The sequence below is a fragment of the Lepidochelys kempii genome, chromosome 10, assembly GCF_965140265.1.
Source record: "Lepidochelys kempii isolate rLepKem1 chromosome 10, rLepKem1.hap2, whole genome shotgun sequence".
In the NCBI taxonomy this organism is placed as follows: Eukaryota; Metazoa; Chordata; order Testudines; family Cheloniidae; genus Lepidochelys; species Lepidochelys kempii.
This window is the reverse complement of record NC_133265.1, coordinates 70,140,736-70,167,962: the sequence shown is the minus strand read 5'-3', so window position 1 is coordinate 70,167,962 and position 27,227 is coordinate 70,140,736. Positions and strand designations below refer to the sequence as shown.

Here is a 27,227-nt window from a genome sequence, read left to right as displayed (position 1 = left end):
CCCTGGAGCGCATTAGGGCTCAGGATGCAACAGGCTGTTCTTGTCTTCTCTTTCTCTGGGGTGTTTGGTTTGGTGCCCCATCATGGGGCCTTTCTTTGTTCCTTGCCCAATGCAAACTCTCCCATTGACTTCAATAGCAGTTTGGCTTGAGTAAGGACTGTGGAGATTTGGCCCAGTGTGTTTATTAGCTTTCGTGGGGCCTTTGCTGTTCTTCAAACTTCCTTTCTCTGCCCTCCTTGCCTCTAGCTCCTGTACCTTTCTTGATTATATAATGCTCTGCTTGCCTGGGCAATGTGGGCTCTGCAGATTCTGCTGCGGGTAGTTCAGTGTGGAGAAGTGTTGGCTTTAACTCTAGGAGAGGCATTGTTTTCTGTGTCTGGCTACACTAGTAATTTAAAACTCTTGGCCTGAATATTAAGTAAGTAGATCACTCTGGGAGCAAGAACTCTTCTTTATTTCTCAGACAGCGCCAACCTCTTCACTGACAGTTCTTCCACCCCAAATCTTCTTTAGAGCATGCACGTATGTGTGTGTGTGTGTGGGCAAACTCATGCTATGCCAAAGTCCCAAGAGAGAAGGGCTTTGCTTGGTGTGAGCTTTTAGTTTACATCAACAGGCTGAAAAGGACAGGGAGAGTTGGGAAACCCTGGAGATCTTTTGTTGTGGCCATTTTGAACTTCCATTCCACCTTACATTTGTGGCAGAAGCCACATATTTCCCAAGCTATAGCAACGTGCGCCCCAATCTAGCAACTGAGGGTGAAAAAACCTGTAATAATAATAATTAATAATAAGGGGAGGAGGAACTAGAGTAAATCTGTGACTATACAGCAAGAAAAAAGTTTGGAGGAGTTCTCATTATTTTATATTCTAATGAGAAGTCACTGGAGAAATTAAAAAGGGCAGAGGAAGAAGAAGATGCCTGCACTAATTCCACAGGAGGCCTCCCAGGGAAAAGGCTGTGTGAGTTTGAACGCTGAAAAGCATGAAGGCCTGGAATTAGACTATCATTTAGAAAGCGTTACTAATCCGAAGTTACAGCAGTAATTCCATGATTTGCTGGGTCCCACACGCAGAGCCAGAATTAAAGAAACGGATTTTCTAGAAATGGAACTCAACGGTGGCACAAAGTCTGGCCAAGGTCAGGATGAATCGTTCATTTCAAACACAGCAAAAAAAGTGTTGTTAAGAGTCCAACTTTCTTCTCTCCAAGCCATCTGAAATACGTGTTCTTGATGCAATCCCAGAAAATTTGGAAGAGAGTGGAGGTAGGGAGAATAGAATTTAGCAGTTTCCCTCCTTTTTTTATTTTATTATTAAGAAATAATTTTCCAGTGCTGAGTCCATGCTAATGGACAATGGCACTTTTTTAAATAATAAAATCGATCCTGATGGAAACTACATAATATGAGATGCTTTAAAACAGGACTGAACAAAGCAATGGAGAACAGAACTGCACTGCTAACAAACACTGGATTCATTTGATTGAAAATGCCAAAATTCACAACAAATATTATTCACAAAGAATTATTCTACCAGCTGAGCTGGAGAATATGTATTCTGTTGGGAACAATTCTGCACTGCCAGGGAGATTAGCTAGCTGATCTCTTCCATCTCTAACTTCTATAATTGGATGAAGGTGGCAGTTTAAAGAGATGAACTCTCTGTGTGTGTGTGTGTGTGTGTGTGTGTGGACAAACACACACACAAAATCAAATTTATAACATTACTGAATAAAAAATAGAGTGCAGAAATTGGTGTCCACATGTGAAACTCGTAGAAAGAATCTAATGCACATAAAGTATTTTCATATTGATATCCGGCCAGTTTTTAAAATTTCTAGGTTCATAAGGCTTTTGTCCAGATCTAATATTTGGAGCCATGTTTTCAACTGGACTCTGCATTTGTACAGGCAGCTTGGCAGATGCACATGGAAAATTCTGTACACATTTTGATCAAGTGGGTGGATGCTCAGCTATCTGGTTTTTGCATGCAAGTGTTTGTTTGCATCCCCAAAACGGATGCCTGCCCAAGTGGATAGGTGTGGTCAGTTTCACATGCAAAATTGGAGATGCAAATCTGGACAAAGGGGCTAAACACTTCACCACATAGCTCCCAATTTTCATGCCTTGTGGGACATATTTTACAAATCTTTTGTTAATTTGTCATTTCCCAGAAGAAAACAAAAGGAGAGGCTTTTCTCTGCAATGCTATTTGTCAAAATCTCTCCACAGATGGAATGACACTCCATTTGGCGGAGAGAGAAATAATGCTCAAAGTCCTCTAGCTCTTCACTCTTCTCTCCCTCTGCAGCTGTTGCTGGTTGTTTGCACAATTCACAGAAGTGACATCCCCATCACAGGGTTACCATTCAGCTTATCCAAAAGCTGTAGGTCAGTTGTATTCACTGCATCGCTTCTTGCGACATTTCCTAAAATGAGATGCCTGCATCAGCATCTTGTAGGATCTGTCCTCGATCAGGACACAGAGTGTGGCAAGCTGCAACGTGTTTGCGAGAATTCCCAGGCCCACAAAAGTCCATCCAAGGTCCAGTCCTCAGCTCTTTATTTTTACCAAATTCTTGTTGGCTTCAATGAGATCCTGTGTGGCACATCTGGGCTAAAACCTACAAGGAAGGGCATGTCCTAGTCTTTTAAAATCTGTGAGTGCTCCTTGTCCTATATGGGTTGGATGCCGGCATAGTGATCAGATACCACAGTGATGGAAGTGATATAGGAAGCTGAAAAGAATAGATCAGAACAAGACAATAGGCTGGGCATTTACTAGATTATCCCTTTGTTTTCTCTCCTCTGTGGGATGCTTTAGTTCCTTTCCACACCTGGTGGATCTTCTTTAATATTCAGCATAGGCAATTGGGATATGAGATTTTCCATAAAGCTCTAGCCAAGGCTTCTATGTCTTTGCCCTTCAGGCAGTGCTTGGAGTGGGCAGGTAAAGGCAGGGAGGCATATACTAGCTGAAAACGTGCAGAAAAGATGATCTGGAAAAAAAATTTATGGTGGGGGTGGGTGGGAAGGAGAGCGAACCATCACTCATACCTTCACCCGCAGCTGGAGTGCTTGTACTGCCATGCTCTGGTCCCAATCTCTTTTCTTTCTTCCTGATATTCTGACCTTTCCATCCTCCATTCAGTCTAGATCAAGGCTTGCTTCAGGCTGTAGGGCTAGCCAAAACACAGAGGCCCCCCCAGGGTGGATCAGAGATTGTTTGTTTGCTTCCTGCTGTTTAAACAAGCTATATGTACCCATAACTGGACGTATTTAAACAAGCTGCCTGAGCCCTAACATTGTGTTATGAGCGAGTGAAATTCCACCATTGGGCACTTCTGTGAAATCACTGTAAGCTTTGGTCCGAAAGCTGATGGGAATCAAGATTGTTAGCAGTGCCCAGGATTTGTTTTACTTTTATTTGTCCCCTTCCTGGGCTCATGATGCCACGTGACCTAGTTTGCCCTCCGTACTATTACCTCTCTTGTCTAGCTTTGTCCATAAAATCATAGACATTAGAGATGGGAAAAGGGCTGTTGGGTCCCACTCACCCACCTGTTGGTGGCCAGTGCAGGAGTGTTCTCTATCTTGCATTTTCCAGTAATTTGTCTAATGTAGTTTTAAATGCTCAAGCAACGAGGCATTGTTTGACATAATGGGGTAAATCTTCAGCCTCTGGCCTCCACAAGTGCAAACACACCTTTGTGTGTGCGCATGTTAGAATTTGCCTTTCTAGATCCCCCTGGGAACAGTGCCTCTGTGGTTGCAGGTTGTAAGCCTTGCACACATGCGAGTGTGAGAATGATTAAAGTGTGAGCTCACGTGTTTGCACCAAGTGATGGTGCGGGTACGTATGTATAGCTCAGCAGATGCATAAATGGGAGCTGAGTAGAGACTGGGCCCCAGTACCCTATTTTCATCTTCTGGGGGCCTCACAAAATTCCGGTAAAATGTCCTTTTTATTGCCCTGAACCTCCATGAGGTCCATGCAGGTGTGTGGTTGCTGTGTATAGAATATGTAAGATGGCTGCCTTTGCTGGCTCTCTCTGCACCATGTGGCTTAATGGAGTCACTGTTTACAGGCTTGTTTGTAGCTTTGGGTATTTCTTGTCCTTGTCTTCTCTTATATGCTTTTCTGAGACAAATTACCTTGAGAGTATTTGCTGTCCAAGGATCTAGGCAGCAGAAATGTTTATTCAAACTGTTTAGCACAATGTTAGCTGTAGCTGGGCCTGTGACCCTAATTTGAATATTATGGACCAGATCCTGTGGTGGTGTAAATCTGCATAGTGCCACTGATTTCAATGAAGCTAGAGCAGTTTACAACAGCTGAGGATCTGGCTCTAGATCTCTTTAAGAGGAATCACAATTCCAGGTGTTGCTGGCTGTGTTTATTCACTAGTTCAGGTTTTGTTAGGGGCGTCTGTCTCAAAACTCAAGGGGAGAAAAAAAAAAGATTTGAACACAGTCTTGGTCAGTTGTCTCTTAGAAACCCCGATTGCTGTTCCTATAGAGATTTTCTCTTTCCCTTCACCCTGGTCCTGGCTTAAGCACCACTTTAAGTGGGCTCTGCTCATTCACATCCAGGCTTCTTAGAGCAATTGAGACTGCGGGGGTTTGAAAAGCAGGGACAGTCCTTCAATGGCAGGACCTTGGGCTGGGCTAATTGGTTTTGGTTCAAGGGGATACTGGATTTGTGAAAAGCCCAAAGATGTCTTTCCCACGCCAGATCCTGGCTCTTCAAGGGAATGGTGGGGGGTACAGGGTGGGGAAGAGTGGAACAAGATGGCTTAGTAGGTGAACCCAAGTAATGACACAGAAACCCACCTGCTTTGGGCTGAGTTAGTGTCTGACCACAGCCTTTAAAAGCTTAATTCCCAGATGTTCTGCCTCCACAGGCTGTGAGGAAAGGCCTTACCTGATTAGCACAACTGTATTTTTATTTATTTATTCATTTATTCATTTATTTATTTATTTTTCCACACAAGATATCTTGAAGATACGAGTGCAAATCAGGAGAGACCAGAATTACACTGCTGTACAACTGGTGTGAAAGCAGAACTGGGCCCAATAACTCTGAATTCTTTTCTTTTCTTTTCTTTTCTTTTCTTTTCTTTTCTTTTCTATGTTGAATTTTGATGGAATTGTGTCCAATAGCTCTGTGACCTTTTTCTCTCCTGTATCAGTAAAAGTTACTTCATTGCGGAGCTGCAAAGCATGGCCTGGAAGCATGGACAACTTATGGGAGCATAGTTTCTTGATACTATCCCTTTTAGGACACATTTTTGGAGACCTTGACAGAAATGAACACAGCCTGTAGGGTATGAGAAATAAAGGAATTACTTATCCAGGGTCTCTTTACACTCCACATCTCTGTTATAATTAACAGATTACAGGTTTTTCTTATGTTCAGAATATGGGAGAGAAGTGTAGTTAGCACTGAGCCTAGATACTGCATTAAATGCCTAATAGAGAAATTTATTCGTATCATTTATTGTAGAAGAGCGGGTAGTGACCACTCTGTGTGGGTTGCCTAACACCTTTTTATAATAAGAGTCTTGTAACCTCTTTTTATGTTTTTTTTTGGAGATACTCTGACACTGCCATTGTTTGTACAGGCCCTTGAAATTCAGTAGAGGGAAGCTCCGGGGCTAGAAAAATGCCTTTCCTTTGTCCCGTGAAATTCCATTCAGGTTTAGCTGAGTTATAAAGCATTACAAATCACCCTTCTGTTGCTTGTATACCTCAGGAAAAATCTGACATCCTGCCAAAATAATAACTAACCACAAACATTCCAAAGAGCTGGGTTTATATCATTATCAGACATTGCACTGGGAATGCCTGGGAGCTCCTGGAAGAGTTGTAGCAGGTGAGGGAACTGTGAGGGTAGATTCTGGCTACTTCCCCCCACCCCTCCTCAGCATGTGGACCCTGTGGCCAATTTCTCTTCCCCTCTGCATGCACATTCCCCAGGATATCAGCCTTCTCCTGCTGTCAGCTAATGTTAATCCCATAGTTCAAGAGGTAGAAGTCTGTGCTGAAGTTTCAGGTTTGAAACTCTGCTCGCAATGTAGGATGTGTGGGGGGGTGGGGGGTAAGGGGAAGCGGGGTTGTTACAATTGCACAAAATATAATTTGTTTTAACCTTCTTTTTAAAAATATAGGAAATAATATATATATATATATATAGAGAGAGAGATATAATATACATTATTTAGGTTGCAAAATCAAGCATTCAAAGTTAGGAAATGCCAGGTCTAAGATTGTCTGTGTAATCTTATGTCGGCCTTGTTGTGCATATGCATTATGATCCAGTCTTTAATGACATGATCACATATTCTAAGCTTGGTTCAGAGCAAAGGATGGACATACAAGGCGCTGAATTCAGGTTGCATGGGCAGCCTTAAATCTTGCATTTCCTAGCTTGCAAGTGCTTGATTTTGCAATCTAAAAATGTTCTTTTAATGCAGTATTTTTGCATGGAATATAATCTACATTGTCAGGTAGTAGCAAATATAGGAACATAGAAGCTAGAGGTAGAAAATGACTTACTAGATTATTGAATGTGTTTCCTTGGATGGATGGGAAGAGTAAATTGATTAAAACTTGTATTAGAAAATATTTAAAATTATAAAACACATAAATTGTTGAATGCATATTACAAATACCCAAGACATATTGGTTCATGTACACCAAAAAAGAATAACAAAAGAAGAGAAAAAAATACAAACCAGCAATTGTCCAGATGGGGAGAATAAAATGATAAGAACAGATTTAAATTTTTGTTATTAAAGCTAATGTTAAAACTATCTTATACATGTGTTAAGGAAAGAGTATCTATACATCTGGGTATAATGCTTACATTGTCCAAAAGTACAAAGTTTGGTTAAAAATTCATAAAATGCATATAGTACATAATCTGCAATATCCCAAATTAAAGTTAGTAAATTCAGCGATACAGTTAAAATATTAACATCCAAATTTTCCGGGTACATCACTCAGAAAAGGTTATACTAGGAGTAGGTTGTGGAAAGCAAATATAGCAATGAGTATAGATTGTCCCTCAGTAATTGAGATTTAGGATAGGTTGCCCCTCAGTAAATATCCCGAATTTAAACTGATGCTACACTTGATCTTAGCCAAAAAGCAAGAAGTCATAGGCATGCTGAAGGGGAAATTTCTTTGTTCCCAGAGAAATAAGCTTATTGTTTTCTTTGCCTTCAGTTCTGCACAGTTCTTGTTTCAGATGGACATTTTGGCTTCTTATCTTGAGGAATCTTCAGCTTGTTTATTGACTGCGCACACTCATGAAGAAATAGATGCCCATGGGGATGCATGTGCTGTGTGCATGCACAGCCCACACACACACACTCACCTCTAATCATGCCATACAGATACTCATTGCACACTCACAAATATTTGCTGCCCTTGCATTCTTTCCTTGATTTGCATGCTTGTTCTTTCCACTGTCACTAATGGAGGCTGTTCCACGTGTTGAGAGGAGAAGGGAGGCCTTTGTATATTAAACAGGAGATCTAATCTTTTTTAACTGCTGGAAGAATTGCCCATATCTTTTTTTTTTTTGGAAATGATAAGACACAATGCAGATTTATCTGTGCTTGGAATGGCTTTTTTCTTTCTTTCTTTACGGGGAAGTTCCATACTTTGGGTTCTGATGTCAGTGAACCGATAATCAGATTATCCCCAACTGGACTCTGGTTGAGCAATTTTTTTTATTTAGTTAGTTTTTGTTTGTGTTAATGTGAAGGGAAGTAGCTGATATTTCTGTTACTCATTGGACAATACAATTTTTTTACCTTCTCCCCCACCCCTCAATTCTGGCCCCTGTTGCATGTGCTTTTCTGATCCAAAAGAGTTTTCTATGGCCTGCAGTGTATTTGGTGTGGATAAAAATATCTGTGGTCTGTTGAAACCATATTTTCCCCCAAGGGATTTCTAAACCCTGACATCAGTGTCTCATGGTGTGTGTGTGTACAGAATGTTTGTGTGTCCATTGTGTATGTGTATACATGTTGTGCATGTTTTAAATATCTCCCCCCTCTTTACCTCCACAAAAGTCGATCCAATAATTAGACTGAGCAAAAGGAACCTGTCTCTATCTGTGATGCAGGCAAAAAAACGTCTGTTCTCACCCAGCCTTCTGTTAATGAGATAGAGACAGGTAAGCATCACACATACCAACTTTTCTGCCTTCGGCAACATCAAGGAAACAGTGACAAGCTATTAATGGAACATGATGGACCTAGCGCTAATTAGTGCTTCCTTTTCAACTTTTACCTACATGTGCACCAAGATCTCCAACCCAGCTCCCTTTGTTTTCAGTATGTTTCTCTTCACACAGGTAAATCCATTAGTGAATAAGTAAAGGCATCATTTATTTCCCAAGTCATTCCTCCCCTCCCGTTGGGTTCATACAGTGTTCTTCAGGTATCACTTCTCTCTTCTCACCATCTTCACACTCTCAGTAATTTCTGTACTGATCCTATGTCTCACAAGGCCACCCATAGCAAAAGTGACCTCCCTCTGCTGGGTACTATAGCAAGATCAGATACCATGGTGATAGGTACCTTATAAGGGCAGAGACAGTCTCCTATCCATGATCAATGTTAGCAAACATTCATTTCTGGTCAACAGGGCACGTCTAGATTGAATGGTTCCAGAGACACCAATGCACCTGCTTGTTTCCTCCTTTTGCTCGTTCCCCTTCGTGTCTGTTTTCTAGATGCTTATATGGCCCCCAGCATCACATTGTTTGAGGGTCTTCCAGAGAGCAGTTATCCCTGGAGCAAAGGTATTTGAGACCCAGGAGCTTCTTGCAGCCTGCAGTGGAGAGGGTATAACCCTCTTGCATCAAACACTGCTGTGTTCTGCAGTAGCAACCCCGCAGTAACACTGATGCTGTGGTATTGTTTTATAAGCAGGGCGTGGGAGTGAGGGCTCAGTGTGGTGTGGACAGTGTTGGCATGAGGAAGACACCTGCCCAGACCATGGTTCTCAGTTACTGAACGGTTATTGAACATTCTTATTCTGATAGCACCTAGAGGCCAACTAGGTCAGGCCTCTACCCTGCAAGGTGCTGTGCAAACATCTGGGGAATGACAGCTCCTGCCCCAGAGAGCTTACTGTGTAAAAAAGTGTAGGCTTCCTGGTTCTCTGTATGTCTGTCACTGCCCACTGGAAGCTGATTAAAACTAGACAGGGCTGAGACCCAGCAAAACATCTGGGCTTGCAATAAATATACACCCCTTCCCTGCACACTTCTGGATAGAGACTTCCTCATAGCCTGTACCCTGGACTCCTCCCTGACCCATATCTTTGATCTTACCTTCTCATGCCTTATGCATGGACTCTTGGTTTCTCACTGCTGTGCCATGCCCCTTCACATTGCCAGGCCTGGATCCCAAGGAGCCTGTCTTAATTTGCTCCTGCTATTTGCAGTTCCAGTCCATAGACAGTGTAGCTTGGTTGGGACACTTGCAGGGCAGCAGGCAGAGGCAGCCGGGGTTTGCACATTAGCTGATTAACTTTCATGACTGAACTATGTTGCCTCGTCTTTTTTCTGCACCCTCCCTTTTCTTCCCCCAAAACACACATGTGGACATGTGTGCAGGTGTACACACAGAGAGGACACATTTTGCACTGGCCTCAGAACCCTTCCACAGCTGTGAAATGCAAAGTTATGCTGTTTGTTTTCAGAGCGGGGTTTCCCTGCTACGTGGTACACTGGGCCCCCTGTTTCACATTAGCTGAGTCTTATTAAATCCGGTGCACAAAGGCCAGTCACCCCCAGCAAAGCCCTCTGCTGCACCCCATCCATAAATCCAACCCTAGAACAAAGTATTTTGTACCTTGGACCATCTTTCTATCCAGCCTGCCTGATTCTCTCTCTCTCTCTCTCATGCTGAAGGTTTCTTAGTGCCAGGAAGATATGATAATTCTTGTGGAGAGAGCATGAAATGCCTCTGCTCTTTGTGTCTGTTTAATTCAATGAGAACCCCAGCCCCGCACGTCATGAATGGTGGCTTTGTGCTGGCCTTTCCTGAGCTCCAACTGCCAGCCCTGCTCTCTGCCTCTAGTTTCCCACCATTGGATACTGATTAACAAACTAAATTATTTTTCCTCCCTAATGATGTTTTTCCACTTTGCCCACCAGGCTGGAAGAAGCCATGGGGAGGAAAGGATTCGTGCAAAGGATGAGCTAGCCAGAGAGAAAATTAAAGAGACAGTGTTGCTTTCTGGGCTCTGGCTACACAGATCCACTTTGCTTTATTTCCTTATTAGTGAAAATGATAGTGTCTTGCTGTCTTGTACATGGCTGCATGTGTTTCAACTAGGGACCGGTATCCAAAAACATTTGCATGAGGTGTGCTATGAAGCATGCATGTAATATACACACAATTATGTGTGTGCACATGTAGGTATATATAATATAAATGTGTGTTTGTGTGTGGTCCCAAATATGAGAGCTGTTTTACAGCCATTTCTCTGGGGGGGGGGACGACATTCAGTAATTACTTGACATCCGTCCATAAGTGTGTGGGAGCATCCTTCTAATTGAGATGAATTCTCTCTTCTTTAATCAGACGTGACTGAAAGTTCATGGAGTGGGATGCAATGGGAAGAGACAGGACATCTCTGGGTGAGCAAGGAGAGGTGAGTCAATGAATCTAGTTAGAGGACTAAATTGAACTTAGCTCTGGAGGCCAGATCCTCACACACGTACACACACCCCAGCCAGCCAAACCTCCCTGGCTAGTCTTTTGAAATTGGGCCAGCTGATGTTTGCTGCTGCTATGTAAGACAGGAAGCAGTAATTCCAATACCCTAAGTAGAATGGGAGGTGGGAATCCAAGGCAGGTCAGAATGCAGTCATCTGCCTTCTGAAGCATAGCCGTGCATCTCTTACTTTCTTGTGAACTGGGAAGAAAAGAAGCTTGTAGAATTTTTGTATTTTCTAAAAGAAAATGATTGTAATCTGCACACAAAGAAAACGCACGTGGGGAGGCAGACCCTCCTTTTAAATTCTGATTAACAAAACCTGAAGATTTGAAATGTTGTTGTTTTTATTGAGTTATTCCAAGCCGTGGAGTCTGAATTGCTCTGTTTATTCACTGGTTTGTGTGATATGGGCATCTGCAGAGCAAGTTTTCTCATATCTCCCCAGCAACATGCCTCGCCTCTGACCTGGAGTCAGCACTCCCAACCAGGAGAGGGAACGGCAGGTCCAGCTGATCTCTGTGGACGTGCTCAGCAGAAAAGACAAAGGGGCTGCTTAATGCTAGTTTTTGAAATTTCGGCATCTGCCTGCTAAGCAGTGGGCAGAGATCACCAACTCATTTCCCATAGGCCACTGGGCAGATGTCAGATGGGACCAGCCATTTGGGGGAGGGATAGCTCACTGGTTTGAGCATTGGCCTGCTAAACCCAGGGTTGTGAGCTCAATCCTTAAGAGGGCCATTTGGGGCAAAAATTGGGGATCGGTCCTGCTTTGAGCAGGGGCTTGGACCAGGTGGCCTCCTGAGGTCCCTTCCAACCCTGATATTCTATGATTTTGTAGCGAGCGAGGCCCTGTCTGCCCTGTCAAAAGAAGGACCACTGGTTCTTTTGGGACAGCTCCACATGTGGTAGCAACGATGGCAGCTGAGGTGTAGATAGGACTCAGGTGTTCTTTGCGCCTGTTTAGAGCAGAGTTAGGCGACATGATAAAAATACCTGAGCCCTGTCTATACTACTGCTGCTACTGGGTGGAAATACACAGTGGCTTTTGTAGCAAAAGATGGGTCCCATTTTCACCAGTTTAGACATAGCCTGAGAGGATAAATTGATTGGGATCCAGCCAGACCATGACTCTCAATCCTATTCGATGCTCACTAAATCCAGGAAAGCACCACATTCTGTATTGCCCTTCCCCCACAGTTCTAATCATTGTTATGACTTCTGCAAGGTAGAACAGGAAAGGAAAGATGACCATGCAATGGGTTTTTTCATGCACCAGGATTTATTAAGAACAATAGGTGGAATCAGTCCATCTAGGTAGAATACACTGCAGGGAGCAATGGGATAAAGCATTTTTTCTGCTCTTGAAGGGCATCTGGAATACACTGCAGGGAGCAATGGGATAAAGCATTTTTCTGCTCTTGAAGGGTAGAGCTATAACTCACAGGAGGCAAAACCTGGAGTGTTTTTGAGTTACGTCCTCTTATGTGTGCAAACGACTACTCCAGCCCATGGCAACCCTCTAGGTAGTTCATTTGTGTGTAGTATTTCCCTCCTCCTTTTTGGAAGAGATTTCCCTCAATAAAACGCACCTCTGGAAGGAGTAAGGGGCTGTCGATTCAAATAGGTCACAGAATTTAGTGTTTCTTAAACCTTTAGATAAGGAATTGAGGAAAAAATACATCTTGCTACCCGGATGATCTCTCTCTAAGTGGGAGGCCTAGAATGGAAAATTTAGGGTATAAGTCAGTGAGCCTTGGAGGTTATCAGAGTTTGTTGTGGTTTTTTTTTAATCTTTCAGGGTGTGTGTGTGTGTGTTGGGGGGGGGGTGATCTATATTGAAAGAGCCTTTTCACTAAGTCTGCTTTCGCTCAGTCTGATCTTTCTTGTAGCAGGTGGGGGTGGGATGGATCTCCTCATCTGAGCAGAATTCAGGCAGATGCTGGGAAGTTGAGAGAATGCTTTGGAAAGGGTTTAAGAGAGCTGATCAAAGTGTGCAAGACATGCACAGTGACGGAGCAAAGATGGATACAGTTGCCCTCTTCAGAAAAGAACATTGCCCACACAGGTTTAACTCTGTCACCAAAATAAGAAGGAGACAGGGTGGGAATGCTTTATTAATGAAACCAGCCCTTTGCGAGCCTTCATCTTGAGGCCCATTTTTTCCACCTTCTTCATCCTCCTTTGCCTGCCGTCTGACCCAGTGTCTCGCTCTGTACCTGCTCTTCTTCCAGTGACCCGCTTTTGGGCTTCATACATAAATTCCTCATGATCATTCGAGTCCTTCACCAGTGTGGCACCACTGAGTGTCACTGCATGGCTGGGCCAGGGAGGGGAAGAGACCATTTCATCTGAAGGGCATGAATGTGCCTAGTCGTCTGGATGGCCCAAAAAACGGGTGAACACAACTTCAGCAGCAGGAACAGTTTCAATAACATGGCTTAATATCTGTAACATGAGTCACACTGGCCTTCAGCTTTCTGGTACTGCATTTCTGATACCCTCTCTGTCTATATCCTCTGTCTCTGTTAGTGAGAGAAGCCCAGGGTTGTGTTTCTGGAGGCAAAATGTGGGTGTATGCTATGAGGGACAGTTGAGGGGTATGGTTGCTGGGGGGGACTGGGGAGCTCGCACTGTCCTGGGGTGCCCTGAGCAAGGTGACTACAGCATGCTGGAGCCTAGAGCTCCCTACCAACCAGCAATGCCATTCATCCCATTGTATTTCTGTTCCCAAAAAATAACAGCTTAATAAAAAGAAAAAGTAGGAAAGAGGATTGCAAAAGTGCTCGGGAAGATGGACCAGTGACAGGCCATGCCAGAAAGATACGAGAAGGGCAGCAGCATTAGGAAGTAACATTCTCAGGACCTACTTCTCCAAACCCCTGCTGTCCTCACCCCATACTCCAAGCATCTGAAGACACATGACAGCTTGGTATTGATAAAGGAAGGGGGCCAAGAGAGAGGGAAGGGCTGTGAGCAGATTTGTCTTCTCTTGCTTTGTTAAAAATCAAATATATTGTATGACAATTGATTTAGAATGGGAAAGAAATTGAGCTCCGTTCCCAAAGCTGCCTGGGAAGAAGATTTTTGTGTTTGTGTGTGTGCTTTGTCTGCTTGATCACAAAACCAGTGTGATGCTGGGCTTGGATACACGGGTGGAACAGGGGAAAGAGACCTGTCATGCAGCTGCTCCTTCCCCGAAAGGCAACCCCTTAGGGCTAATGTTTGATCTGAGGTCTAGTTGTACTACTCAGAAATCTCCAAATGTCAGGGGCTGGGACAGCCTGGAACGGAAAAGGGCTGTATTTTCATTTGCATATGAATGCTGATGTTTGCATAAATGTGAGGTATATGCCACTTATGTATGTGAGCATGCATATACACAAATACATGTGCGAACACATGCTCACACAAATTTGGAGAGACATGGAGCCACCATTGCATTCCCAGTTCAGTGACATACTTGTCCTTAGTTCAGCAGGCCTGTTATGACTCTTCTAGGAGGTGCAGTATGTCCCCTCCCCTGTCTACATTTAGAGATCAATTACAACATTAGGAATATTTCAACATTTTAGCCTACATTTTCATTCTGAAATATGAAGATTCCCCCACATCCCCACAAAATTTGCACACACAGCAAACCAGTTTTTAAAAGAAGGTTCAAACAGATCATTGTGTAATCAAAATGCCAAGCCATTGTCTACATACTCCTTTTGGTTGGTAGACCCTCTCTGACTAGCATCAAGAGAAAGCAGAGGGTGTCAGTGTTTCTCGGCACAGTGAAAGGGCCAGAGTTATATTAAGTATAGGAAGGTGACTCAGAAAGCAAGCCTACATGGGCAGTTCCACGGGTATAAGGTCAGATATGAATTTAAAAGGTTATAGTTACACTGATAGGACTCCCCATGTGGACACTTATTCCAGTAGATGAGGGCCTATTTCTGGTTTAGCTCATGTTGCTTTTAGAAGCGGTTTAAGCTAAACCAGAAAAAGCTATTCTTATTCTGGAATAAGAGTGTCCACCCAGAGTTCTAGCAGTTTAACTATATTGGTATAATTATAGCAGTTTAAACTCCTGTGTAGGCGAGAGGGTTTAGGAGCTAGCCATCTGTCCCTTTTGTTTAACTGCCTAACAAAGGTGTGTATACAGCACAGAACTCCCTATGTCTGTGTGTCTATCCCCACCCCCTTACAGAACTATCAGCTGTGCACATATTAAGACCCTAATTCAGGAAGATGCATAAGCATGTGCCTAACTATCCACACATCAGATGTCCTGCTGAAGCTAAAAATACATTAAACACTTCTCTAATGTCGCCTTTCATGTAAGCGATTGTTGTAAATTGTCTCAGGGATGGTATACAATCTTGAATGGGAGGGGAGGTGTTTAAGAGACACTCTTTCTTTAAATAAAGTCTGTGTTATTTAAAACCTGCCCTCCCGCGCGCCACCCGCCCCCCCCCTCAAAGTTTAGGAACACCTGACTGCATCATCAAATCTCCAGAAAGTGCAAGGTGGCTGAGTCAGTGTTGCTGGTGTAACCTTAATGTTTGCATTTGCTGACTTATTTTGTTTTGACTCTAGCATTGCAATAACATAGGTCTGGGGGTGGATTTTATTTAATTTGCTTGGTTTTTAAAGGAAAAGAGAGAGAGAGAATTTGCATATACTTAATAATATTAAATCCATCCACAGAGCAGTGCTCATATTCTTTTCTGGTCTCTAAACATGGATCAGCTAAATTTGTAAATGTGTAGGTGCATCCTTCTATATGTGAAAATCCCACACCTGAGATTGTAAAACCAGTAAATGCATGCACAAGCAGGATGTGGGACTTGTCATTACCCATGCTAAATGTCTTCACAAATTCTACAGCATGCTGAAAATGCTGACCCATATGCATAAGTAGGGAGCTCATCCTGCTCCCACTTATACTGAACTGTGACTCCAGATGCAGTGAAAATTTTAGGGAGAGGGTAAAATTCATTGCGTATCAAAGAGTTTGTGCAAGGCATTTCACACCACCTCCAAGACATGCTAAGAACTTACATGGGGTTTAAGGACCCTTGGCAGTGGGGTGAATTTTACTCAGAGTGAAAGTGTGCATTGAAAAACCTAATTTCACTGTGAGCTAAATCTTTGGGTGTCAGCAGGAGTTGTACCTGGGTAAGGACTGAGTCAAAACAAAGGATTATGGGATTTGACCCTAGAAGAGAGTTACGCTGACATAATGAGCCATCATTTCTGTAAGCCTAGCCTTGAAATCATAGGGGCCAGAGTTTTACATTCCAAAAATAATAGAAATGTGAACTCCTCTTTCTTCTGACCACAACCTTGCCCAGGAAATATTGTAATGACCTGCTGGACAGCTCTCAGCTCTACCTCTTTCCCCTATAGTCGGACTTCCTACTGTATAAAAGTACTGTATTTAGGGAGATGGTACTGTGCAGAATAGCATTAGGCATGTCTGGGTCTATGTTACAGTGTTTATGCCACACACATGCAGTATAGGCCTTATCCTGCATTCTTTATGCATGGACTGCAGTGGGAGTTTTGACTGCACAAGAACTGCAAGTTCAGGTCCTATGTCTCTATTTTAAACTTTCTTTTTGTATGTCAGAGGGACAGAGCCCAACACTAATTCTTGCAGTAAGGGCATAGCGTGTGGTACTTCCCACGGGGCCTGCCTGGGTCTTCAGGCTCAACAAGCACTTCAATGTATTGCATGTCGCAAGAGACGTCTGCATCTCTAGACCTTCAGTAGGCTGTCGCCGAGGCCTTAGCAATGGGAGGCGCCCAGGTTACGTATTCCCTCCTCAATGGCCACGGCAGGATTGTTCCATACAGGACATTTCTTCATGCTTTGTCCAGTCTAGTTGTAAATACCCCAAGTGCCAGGTCTTTGGTGGAGTCATGTGCCCGGAGATAAACAGCTGGATAAACAGGTGCTTAGGAGTCTCATTCATCCTTGAGTCTAAGTAAAACAAGGGAAACGCCCTGCATTTCTGCCTTAGAGAAGAGCATTGGGGGGAAGGACGAGCCGGTCACAAATGGGCTACGCTTTTGCCCCAGTCTCATATGCTGAAGGGCTGCAGCCATGGGGTGCAATACAGTGATCAATCAGTTAACCGGGATTATCTGTTTTCTCCTTTCTGTGTGTAACCATGGCATTATGCCCATGTACAGGTCTCGGTGAGTAATGGCTGTGCCTTATTCTCTCCTGCATAGAGCCTGTGCAACGTTCTGCAGCAAAGATAAGAAACTTCCCATTCGGCACAAGCAGCACAGGAGAGAAAGGTGGAAAGTCGCTCCTCCCCGGTTAACCTCCCCTTCCCAGTCCCCTCTGGTATTCTCCCCTCTCCCTGAGACCATCAACTCCGCGTGGGGCCCTCGACAAGCAAGAGCTGGAGGAGGAGGACAAAAAAAGAGGCAGCGAGAGGGAGAAGGGCAGCCTCTGTGAAGACATACTCTGCCACACCGGGCCATTTTTGCTGCAGTTTGTAGGCTGCTAGGTGCCCGGAAGCCATTTTGATGGAATCAAGTGCTGTTTGTAAGATGGCCGCATTGGCACGAGGTAGGTTGCAGAGCTGCCTAAATCTTTACCATGCTACCTTCCTCACGCCCGTCTCCTTGTTATCTTGCTAATTTCCAATGAAGGCAGAACAATAACTCGAGCTGGCATGCCCCAGTTCTTTCTCTGCCACCTCCTTCCTCAGGCGGAAAATCTGCACGTACACCCTCCCTCCAGCCCCTCTGCGATATTAATTGAATTAACATACTTCCTAATTTGCCCTGTGTTTTTTGTGTGCCTGCTCCCATCCTCCTTGTTGTGCTCATCCAGCTGGTAGGACAGGAACAAACGCTTTATTTCCATTTGCCCATTCGGCTGCATGCGAAAAATCCTTAATGACACATAAAAGGGGTGGGGTGGGTGGAACAACAACCCATCAGGGATTTGGCACACAGACCTTGCAATACACTGAGATAAACCGTCTCTGCTGCTGTTTTATTGGCAGATTAAAATATCCATTTTCCTTGTGTTCACTTATTTAGTTATTTATTTTTGGGCTGAGGGAGGGGGCGAGACCCACCAATATTCTGCAGTTTTGTGCTCCTCTTAACAGGCCGCATGTGATTTTTCACTGTCTAAGTTGTCTCCGACAGCCCAGCCAGCGCCTCGGTGACAGAGAGAGCCCCTCCATTAGACTCACACGCAACAAGGACAAAAGCCTTTAAAACCAATTTATTGTTTATTTCTTCTTCTCCCCCCCCCCCCCCCAGTGATTTCAGAAGGCTTTCCCCTAAAAGGAACTTAAATACATATCATTAAATCGAAAGCGCTGAGCTCTGCACCCGGAAAGTAGGCCACGCTTTTTATTTCTAAAAATATTTGTCCATTTGCTAAAGAGCAATCAAACCAGGAAGAGAACCGCCCTCCTCATCTTCTCTCTTTGTTTAAACCACATTATATTTGTATTTACTATTTTAGAAAACAATTTTTTTTTCATTTGCTGTCATACAAAGTACATTTCCCCCCCCCCCCCGCCTTTCCTACTTAATGGGGCCACATATCCATGATGATGGCTTTTCTGTGCTTTATGTTAAAAAATGCGACAGTATTTTGCCGTAATACACTGAAAATGCAGCAATAATGTTATTATGGGTTCTAGAGTTTGGGGCTTCCAAATATTGTGCTATTTTTTATATGGAGGAAAACTGAAAGCCATGACCTAAGTATGTAACGCAGAATACAAATGCTATGCATTGTAAATACATCTCAGGCACATACTACCCAATACAGAGAATCAGCATTCCACAAAAGCTAGGAATCCAAAAGATAACGATAAAAACAAATCATTTGGGCAAGTCATTCAGATTTTAACCAGGATTGCTAGAATTACAATATACAGATGTGTAACGTATTGGTAGAAATATTTCATTTAAAAATGCTGATGATGAACCGTAAAGGAGCAGAAAATGTACAAGAATGATTATTGGATACTGTGGGCTCCCACCATTTAGTTTCATACTTACGTGGCTATTTACTTATCAGCCCATGTTTATGGGTATAGACTTAAGCTTCAGATAAATCTGTCAGTCTGTCTCACCCGTTTTCTTTTCTTCCCTGCCTCCCCATCTGCTTCTTGTGGTGCCTTGTGCTGAATCCCACATAACAGTATTTAATGGGGATAATGAGAATATGCCTCTGGTCTGCATCATAAACATGCCAACACGAGCCATTGTGTCAGGAGCCGTCATTGACCAGATGGTGCTTAGTTGCCCAGCATTCCTGTTTGTGGGTTCCTCCTCTCTGAAAGCCAGCAAACACCTTAGTGTTAGGGTTCACCAAGATCTACCTCATCTCTCTAAGAAAAACATAGTGAACTCAGATAACTTACTGTGCAAGGGAAACATTTTCAGAAGGCAGGACTTCACTGTGGCAATGTGAGATGCAGACATAAGTGTCTGGGCCTCTGGTTGCCCAACGGAGGGTTCAGATCTGTTGATGCATGGACTTAGATTTGTTCCCTCAATTTATGTTTGTGGTAGGGTGACCAGATAGTAAGTGTGAAAAATCGGGATGGGGGTGGGGGGTAATAGGAGCCGATAAAATCGGGACATCTGGTCACCCTAGTCTGCGGGTACACAACTTTGGGCCTGAGTTTTGTAGGTACAAATTGTGCCCTCACATGAAGCTGGGCCTCAACCCATCTGAACTTGCATTCCCCCACCATAGAGACTCCATCTGGGTGCAATTCAAAAGCCTGTGCTTTTAAAGATGATTCTGATGTTACCTTGGTTTTGCAATTTGCAGGGTGGAGGGGGGGTTTGAAGCACCTCTCTATTTTCTGTCCTCTCAGATGTCTCTCATATGCCTGTGAAGAAACCTGCCTACACAGGTGTCAGTGAGTTTGGTGGAGGCAGCTGTCAAGAGTGACTGATAAAGTATTGGGCTCTTCCTATGAACAATGCCAGGGAGATCCCTGACAGGAGAGAGACAAGGCCAAATCCTACTCTCATTATGGGAATTCAGCTCCCATTAAAGTCAATGGGAGTTGCAGTGGGTATCAGTGAGGGGAGAATTCATGCCTGAGAGCTCAAAACAGTCCAGCAATAATAATAATAATAATAATAATTAATAATAAATCTAGCTACAGAAATACCGATTCAAAATATAAACACTAGAAACAACTGCTATTCCTGATTCCAGCCAGATGGAGAGAACCTGGCATAATTACACTTATGGAAGGCATTGAAGGACTGCCATGAATGGAACCAATTAAAGAGCGAGTAATGCTCTTGTGAGAGAGATGAGGCTCTGTGTATGATGAATAATAATCACCCCCTTCATTCCTCCCTATACATCCACAGTCTGTGTCATGGTGGTTCCCGGATACTCGAATCATATGGGCGAGCATGTGTGCCTAGGTTCTGGGTTACGAAGGCTTTGGCTGTCTCTCTAGCAGGGTGAAAACGAACTAAATAGGAAACATACTAGGCTCCCAGGGGCAGGAGCCTAGCTGGCTTGCTGCCAGGCCCAGCTTCACAGTCTTCATTGTCTAATATTTCTAATGCATGCCCAGCAATCCATTATTTAGGATTTAGGTTATAGTTTTAAAGGAGAGTATTTTTCTTGGAATCATTTGGCATGGATTTTGTGGGTAGCTCTGTTGCATGCATGTGAACGTGCATGTGTGTCGTGTTTTGTGATAAGTGTTGGGTGTGCACCCCGAGCAGGTTCATGTGCGAGGGCTGTGCATGTGGGAACATACATATGACAGGTGCCAGTGCATCTCAACCTGAGTTTGCTCACATGTTGCAGGCATTGGTGTTCACTTTGCTCTGTGTCTAATATTTCCTGCTTGCTGTCATTGTTGGGGACTGCGGAACGGAGGGAACCTTCCCTTGGGGTCTGCTAAGGATGGTGCCTTTTTAAAGAGCCAGGGAGTTTGTACAGCAAAACTGCACCAAAGAGATGGGTGTCCAAAGTCCCATTTCTAGTGGGCAGATGTCCAGGTCATGACGAATACCATCACAACTGGCTGGGCCTCCCTTATGGACAATCATTTTCAGGATTGAATGAACCATAGTCACAGAACTCCCCTCATGCCCTTCGGTGGCGGCACATTGATTCGTGTGTTTGCGGGGAGCAGCTTGCACTGCTTGCTAATTCTGGGTTAAATTAAGGACTGTCCTCTCCACAGCTGTCTGTCAGAACCTGTCTCTGGACCTAAACTCACTTACTAGGGATATTTGCCTGCCAGGGACTTTCCTTTGGGAGAGAGGGGAATGGAAGCGGGACTTGGGAGAGTCAGGCCTAAGACAATGCTCATCATTTTCTTTAGCCCCTGTCAGTTCTCCACTCAGGGCCAAGTCAAAGTGCTTCCCCATGGGAACTATGTAGTATAGTCCTGTCCACCCCTGCTTAGTGTAAAACCTCCACTTGGTATAGCTTACACAGCAGGGGCATATCCGTTATCTCTTTTAGAGGCTGTGTTGCTAATTATAGGCAGATCACATTAGGTGAATGAGTGAGGAATACCTGGCCCAATCAGGAGAGAGACAGATGTGCTTAGATGAAATTTCACCACTCGTTGGCTGTTCCACAGCGGGGTGGCTGTTCGTAAATTCTGGAAACACTTTGTTCTCCTGTTCACACCCGCACGTGCAGATCACCTTCCATTCTGGGTATATACATCTCTAGATGGGACACGCACAAACAGGCATCCCTCCAGCCAACACTGATCTGCAGACACCTTTAGGATGAAACGCAGGAGCTCCCAAGCACCCGGCAATGCTCCATGCAGGCAACCCTCGTTTTTTTTTATCACAAGTGTCGTCATTTTAGGTGTATTTCTTCAAGCCCCAGCCCCTGGAAACAAGCAATTGCATCCTTTTTTTTAAGGGTCCAGCCACCACAGTTGCAGAGAAAAGCTTGCAAACACAAAGTGAACGTACAATAAAGCCTCAGGCACTAGGAAGAAAATTTTAAAACAAAAACAAAACCCAAATATATCATTTAAAAAAAATCTCATAATTTTTTGTGGCCTGACTTCTGATTTTTGAAAGCTTGAGGTTGGCCACATTGAACGCTGTGTAACTGTTTGGAACAGGGAGGAAAGGAGAATCCTGCAGCCAATCAAACCACACCTGGAGTTTAGGGAGGTAGAATCAAATGTATCCAACTCCGAATGTGGCCAAGACAAAGAAGTTAACAATAGTCAATGCCAGCCATTCATGCAGCCTCTTTGCTCCTGAGAAGTAACAGCAGTGGGTTGGCTTTCGGTTATACAATGGATGTGCAGAACATGTTCAAGTCAAGTGAGTGTCCAAATATATGTGGGGCAGGAGGTGGTGGGCGCACATGTCTCCTCTCCCTGTCACTCAGACATGCTCATGATTCCCATGAGCATCTCGTGCAGCTGTCTACAGAGATGAAGTGGAGGGTTGTGAATATCTGCTGTGATACAATCACAAGGTGGTTACTAGGTAACTTGGCCTGTGTTGGGTGGGAGGCCTCCCCAAATTACAGTGTATGCATGTGTGTGTGTCTAGCTTACTGGCTTCAGGGGAGTTTGGGGAGAGGCTGAGATTTTACTAGCTGCATGATCTGGTGCAAAAGAAATCACCAGCACCAGGAACTCTGTGGCAAACACCCCTTGGAGCTGTCCTTGTAGTTTTTTGGGGAGATAGGAGGCAGTAGAGAGGGGACAGAAGAATTAGAAGCCAGGGCTCCCTTCCCTTTCTTTAGCAGAGAGGGAAGGAGACTATGGCAGCCAACTGATGCCACGATGCTGCACCTTGTGTTTTTACTAGTCCCTGAACCCGCCACTCCCAGCAACCCACTTCCCAGCACAGTGGGGGAGAAGCCCAGGGTTGTGTTCTTGGGAAGGCCAATACCATAGATAGTTCTCTGGGTAAATAGGAGCTTAGGGCAAGTGGCATGGGTTGGCCCCTAAGGGAAGGAATTGCTGTATTTACTCACAAGAAGTGCTGCTTATTATACCCCCACCCCACCCCTGTACACACACACACACTCTCTAAATTATTAACACAAAAGCCACCCCCTCTCCACAACCCTTTGCTTGAAAGTTTCAGCTTCTCTGGGGGTATTCCTCTGAAACTTGCAGGCAAAGGGTTGTGGGGAGTGGGGTGGCTTTTGTGTTCACTTTCTTTTTTTAGCAGAGTGGTTCTTGCTGTTGGTTGCTGGGACTCCCCTTTGTAAGAGAACAAGCAGGGGGGAATGTGCGGGTGCGGGTGCATGCATGAATTCACGGGGGTGTGAGTGCACACGTGTCTCCGAGCACTTCCACATGTGCACTCATCTTTCACGCTGGCCTGTTTTTGGATCAGCTTTTGCCACCACTCTTCGCAGTCTCCTGAGCTGGGGCAGTAGAGGCCCTGCAAGGTCATGGCACCCGAGCATGGGGCCAGGTGCCCTATTGCCAGGACCCAGAAGACAGACCTCTGCTTTCTTGTTTTACATGGGCCCTGCTTTGGCTGTGAGGTGTTATGCTCAGAGCAGTGGATGAGGATAGCCTGTGCAGAGCTAGGAGTAGGATCTGTGTGAGAGACAGGTGCGGAGACGCAATCGCTGAACAAAGACAGTGTTACCCTCAAGGTATTGGGGAGGAATTCTCCTCAGCTAATACAACTGTGTGTCAGGCTGGCATGTCTGTTGGGCTCTTTCACCCCCCAAATCCCCAATACGCTACCTGAGGGTTCTTTTATCTGTTCCCTGTCTGCATCTCCTTGATCCATTGTGTGCGGCTTACCATTGCCCCTATTGGCCACTGCTTTTACTGTGTTTTTAAATCATTTGTAGTGAAGTGAATTTGTATCTCATGAAAATGAAGGGCTAATAGCACACACTAGAGTCAGGCCTTGTGCAAACTTCATCCCTCCCCCATCTCTGCCATTGCATCCCAATCCTGACTGGCAGCACCCCTGGCTGTTCCAATCCAGAGCTGCTCTATCCCACACAGCTCTGCCAGTGAATCTCTGTCTTCACTCCAAGCAGCCCCAGCTAGTCCAGTCCTGTGCCTTCCCCAAGCCGTGTTTGTACGTCATGTGAGATGGACAGCTATCGACTAGGTACTAGGCTGAGACCCATCAAACTCATCTCACTTGTGATCAAATTGATTGGGTGCCCATGCATAGAAAGCTAAATATATTGGGAGGAGACTGATATTTCATGTGGTTGGGGTGGGAATATCTTCCAAAAATGCCCTTTTCCAGTCTGTTTGCAAAGAAGAGAAAGGGGAAATAAGTCTCCCTGTACCTCAGTACCCTTCCCTGTGTATCTGTAGGTTACATCTGGCTTTCAGAACTAGGTGGATTGCCTGAGCCTCCTTCCATTCTCAAATGTTACAATGCAGCTTTATTTAGCTTTGTTTAGCTGCCTGGACTTGGAAAGCTATGGGAAATGGCTGGTCAGTGTTCACTATTCTGCAGCATACAATGTGACTGGGGAATAAAGTAACTGTCTGTGTAGGCACCTATATAACCCCCATCACATGGCATCTGAGCACCCCCCAAGCATTTGAAAATAGAATGAACCATCTCTTTCCCTGCTCGCTGGCAGGAGAAATAACTTGATAATTCAAAAGGCCTTTTGCTTTTGTGTTACTTTATGGGTGTGTGAACAGAGCTGGCATTGTGGGAAACTGGACTAGAGCAGGTGAAGGGACTTCATCCCCCCACGTAGCAGACGGTATGAGATGCATGGCTGGAGGAAAGGGAGGTGACTAGATCATCTCTATGCTCTGGCTATCCCTGGCTCCCAGAACAGCCTTGGCCATAGGCAACCAAGTGTAAGTTTGAGGAGCTGGTTTTTCTAGTCGTCAAAACCAGAAGGGCCATTTATTTTATCTGTAAGTATTTCTTGATCTACCCACACCAGAGCCAGCCTCAGCATTTTTTAAATCAGTATGTGAAACAGTTTCCACGCCCCGCATCCTCCTCCAAGTGTAAAGGACACTTGCCCACTATACCTGCACCCCTACGGGCAGGGCTGGCCAGAGGAGATGGGGAAGAGTTGGGCCCCATCACTCTCTGGCATAGAGCCCAAATTTAATCCTGCCCTCCCTGCTTATCCATTCTTGGATCTTACTGCATTCGCACCCACACCCTTCCACTCCTCAGTGCTGCCAGCCTGGACCCCTTGTTTGTGCTCTTCTCACACTGCTGTCTGTGCTTTCTTTCACATCACCTTTCCCATGTGGAGCACCCTCCCTGAGCTGATCTACAGTCTCTGCCCTCCCCTTCTTCGAACACATCCTCAAGATCCATTTCTGTCTTGTTACCTGCAAGAAATTAACCAAGTTGGAGGGAGCTGATAGTGATCGGGAAAAACAGAAACAAAAAATGCTGACCGTATGTTTCCTCCCTCTCCTCAACCCCATTTAATGCTTGTTGTTAGACAAGGGAGGTGACGTTTTATTTTATGCCTGGGCAGTGCTTAGCATATTGCAGGTACTACTGTAATATTTCTCCAACATCATTTATAACTGATGCACATTGTGTGTCATGGGCTCTTGAGGTCTTTCCCCCCTCCACTTCCCGAGCTCCTCCAAGAGCCTCCCAGTCCAGCTGCTTGTTTTGGGGTCCGTGGGTAGCTGCCAACATTTAGAGAAAATGCGCCAGGGATAGTTGTCCACATAAGCTGGGAGCTGCTAGGGTCCCCAGCCACTGGAAGGCTTTATGGACATTCACGTGAATTTTGGGACCCTATACATGTGACACAGCTCAATTCCCTAATTGTCACAATGACTCTGAGAGGTAGGGAAGCATTGGTAGCCCCAGTTTATAGAAGTGGAAACTGGCACAGAGGCTCCAATTTAAAAACATGGGTATATACTGTTAATTACCTGAATCTGCACCTCAAGCCTTAGATCTCTAACTTGGGGTACTTTTGTCTATGTGGCCAAGCAAAGGGAGTCGGAGTTGAAACTGGGATTAGTCTCTTTCTCTGTCCACCAGACCATGCTGCCTCTCATTGAGACCATCCTATCGAGCCACCCATCCTTGTGGTCAAGGGTCACATTAGCTGCTTAGCAGAGATGCAGGTCTGGCCACAGGCAGTCGACAGGGAAGGTACTAGCTCATCGACAGCCCCCGGGTGGCATTGCTGTTTGGGAAGATTGCTGTTTGGGAAGATCCCAGCTCAGTGGGCCTATATCTAGCAAGAGCTCTCAAAGGTCAGTCTTAAGTGGTTGTAATGCGCTATCAGTAACTTGTGTTTTTAAGGAAAATCAGGGACAAGCTTTTGAACTCCAGGACTGGCTTGCATTTTCAAGGCCATCTTTGCAAGGAAAAGGGACGGAAGTTTGCTTTCTTAAAAAATGAAAGCTGAGATTCTCCTTTAAATTCTTTGTTTCTCCAGATGGACCCGTGGTCATGGATCTGTTGTGCCCTCAAAGCCCATGTGTCAATGACTTGTTGAGCTAGAGCTAAGATGAAGAAAGGAGTTTTGCTTTCAGTTCTGAATGTGGGGAGGTTTGTGCTCATTCTTCTTTCTTGTGGGAGTGAGTTCCAAGGTCTAGTTCCATCCCTGAACTTACAAGCCTCCCCATTCTGGTCCACATTAATCCAGTGCAATTTAGTTGTTGCAGAAGGTCACAGTCATGGAGGGTAAGGCGATTATGCCTAACAGGAGCCAGGTCCATGGTGGGCTTTGAGTATCAGGATAGAGACCTTGACTAAGGCTCTGTACTCAGTGGGGAGCAAGTGCAGGGAGCGGAGCACTGGGGTGATGTGTGTCCTGGGCGACTGTGCATTTTGTAGTAGCTGGAGCTTTCAAGGCGTGAGAGGGTTCATTCCTGGACAGAATGGAACATGAGAGTCCGTCCCCAAGCTGGCTGCTTCTGTGTCTGATAGGATGGGATGCGATCATCTGGTCATCAGAGATGCAAGTGGGATTTTTGCCACCACCGCCCTTCGGGCTCCCAACAGCACTGAGGAAGTTGGAGGAACCCCACAAGCCCTAGACAGATTTAATTCGATGGCGGGGGAGGTGGTGTTATAGAGAAGGCAAATTCCTCAAAGTGTGAATCTTTTCCTGCCAGCATCACCCCAGTCTTGCCTGGGTTCAGTGTGAGCCAGTTGCTCTCCACCCAGCTGCTGATTTTGGCCAACTCCTAGAGAAGAATGGGCGATGGTGCGGTTTGTGTTCCATGCCAAGGGGTCAGGGAGCGGTGTGGTGTCTGTACACTGCTGATGTTTAAGCCTGTGTCATTTCAGTAGCTCTCCCAATGGCTTCACATAGATATGGGAGAACGGAGCCTTGTGGGACTGGAGAGGTGAAGGATTTTGGAAGCAGAGGAGCTGTTGCCCATGATAACTCCCTGAGCTCAATCTGAGAGAAAGGAGCTGACATTATTGCTAACACCAGCAGTCTCTGGAGGTGGGACCTGATCAACAGCATTAAATGCCACAGACCGGCCCAGTGGCATAAGGACGGACATACTCCCATTATCTATGG

General features: G+C 44.9%; 1 long non-coding RNA gene across 1 annotated transcript in view; it reads left to right on the top strand.

The window, feature by feature from the left end:
- The window catches only part of LOC140895033 (uncharacterized), a 67,139-nt gene that overhangs the window by 13,146 nt on the left and 26,766 nt on the right, over window positions 1-27,227 (top strand). Inside the window, exons 3-4 of the long non-coding RNA XR_012154046.1 lie at window positions 10,612-10,681; window positions 16,973-17,318. This is a non-coding gene — a long non-coding RNA (uncharacterized lncRNA). The remainder of the gene's footprint in view (window positions 1-10,611; window positions 10,682-16,972; window positions 17,319-27,227) is intronic.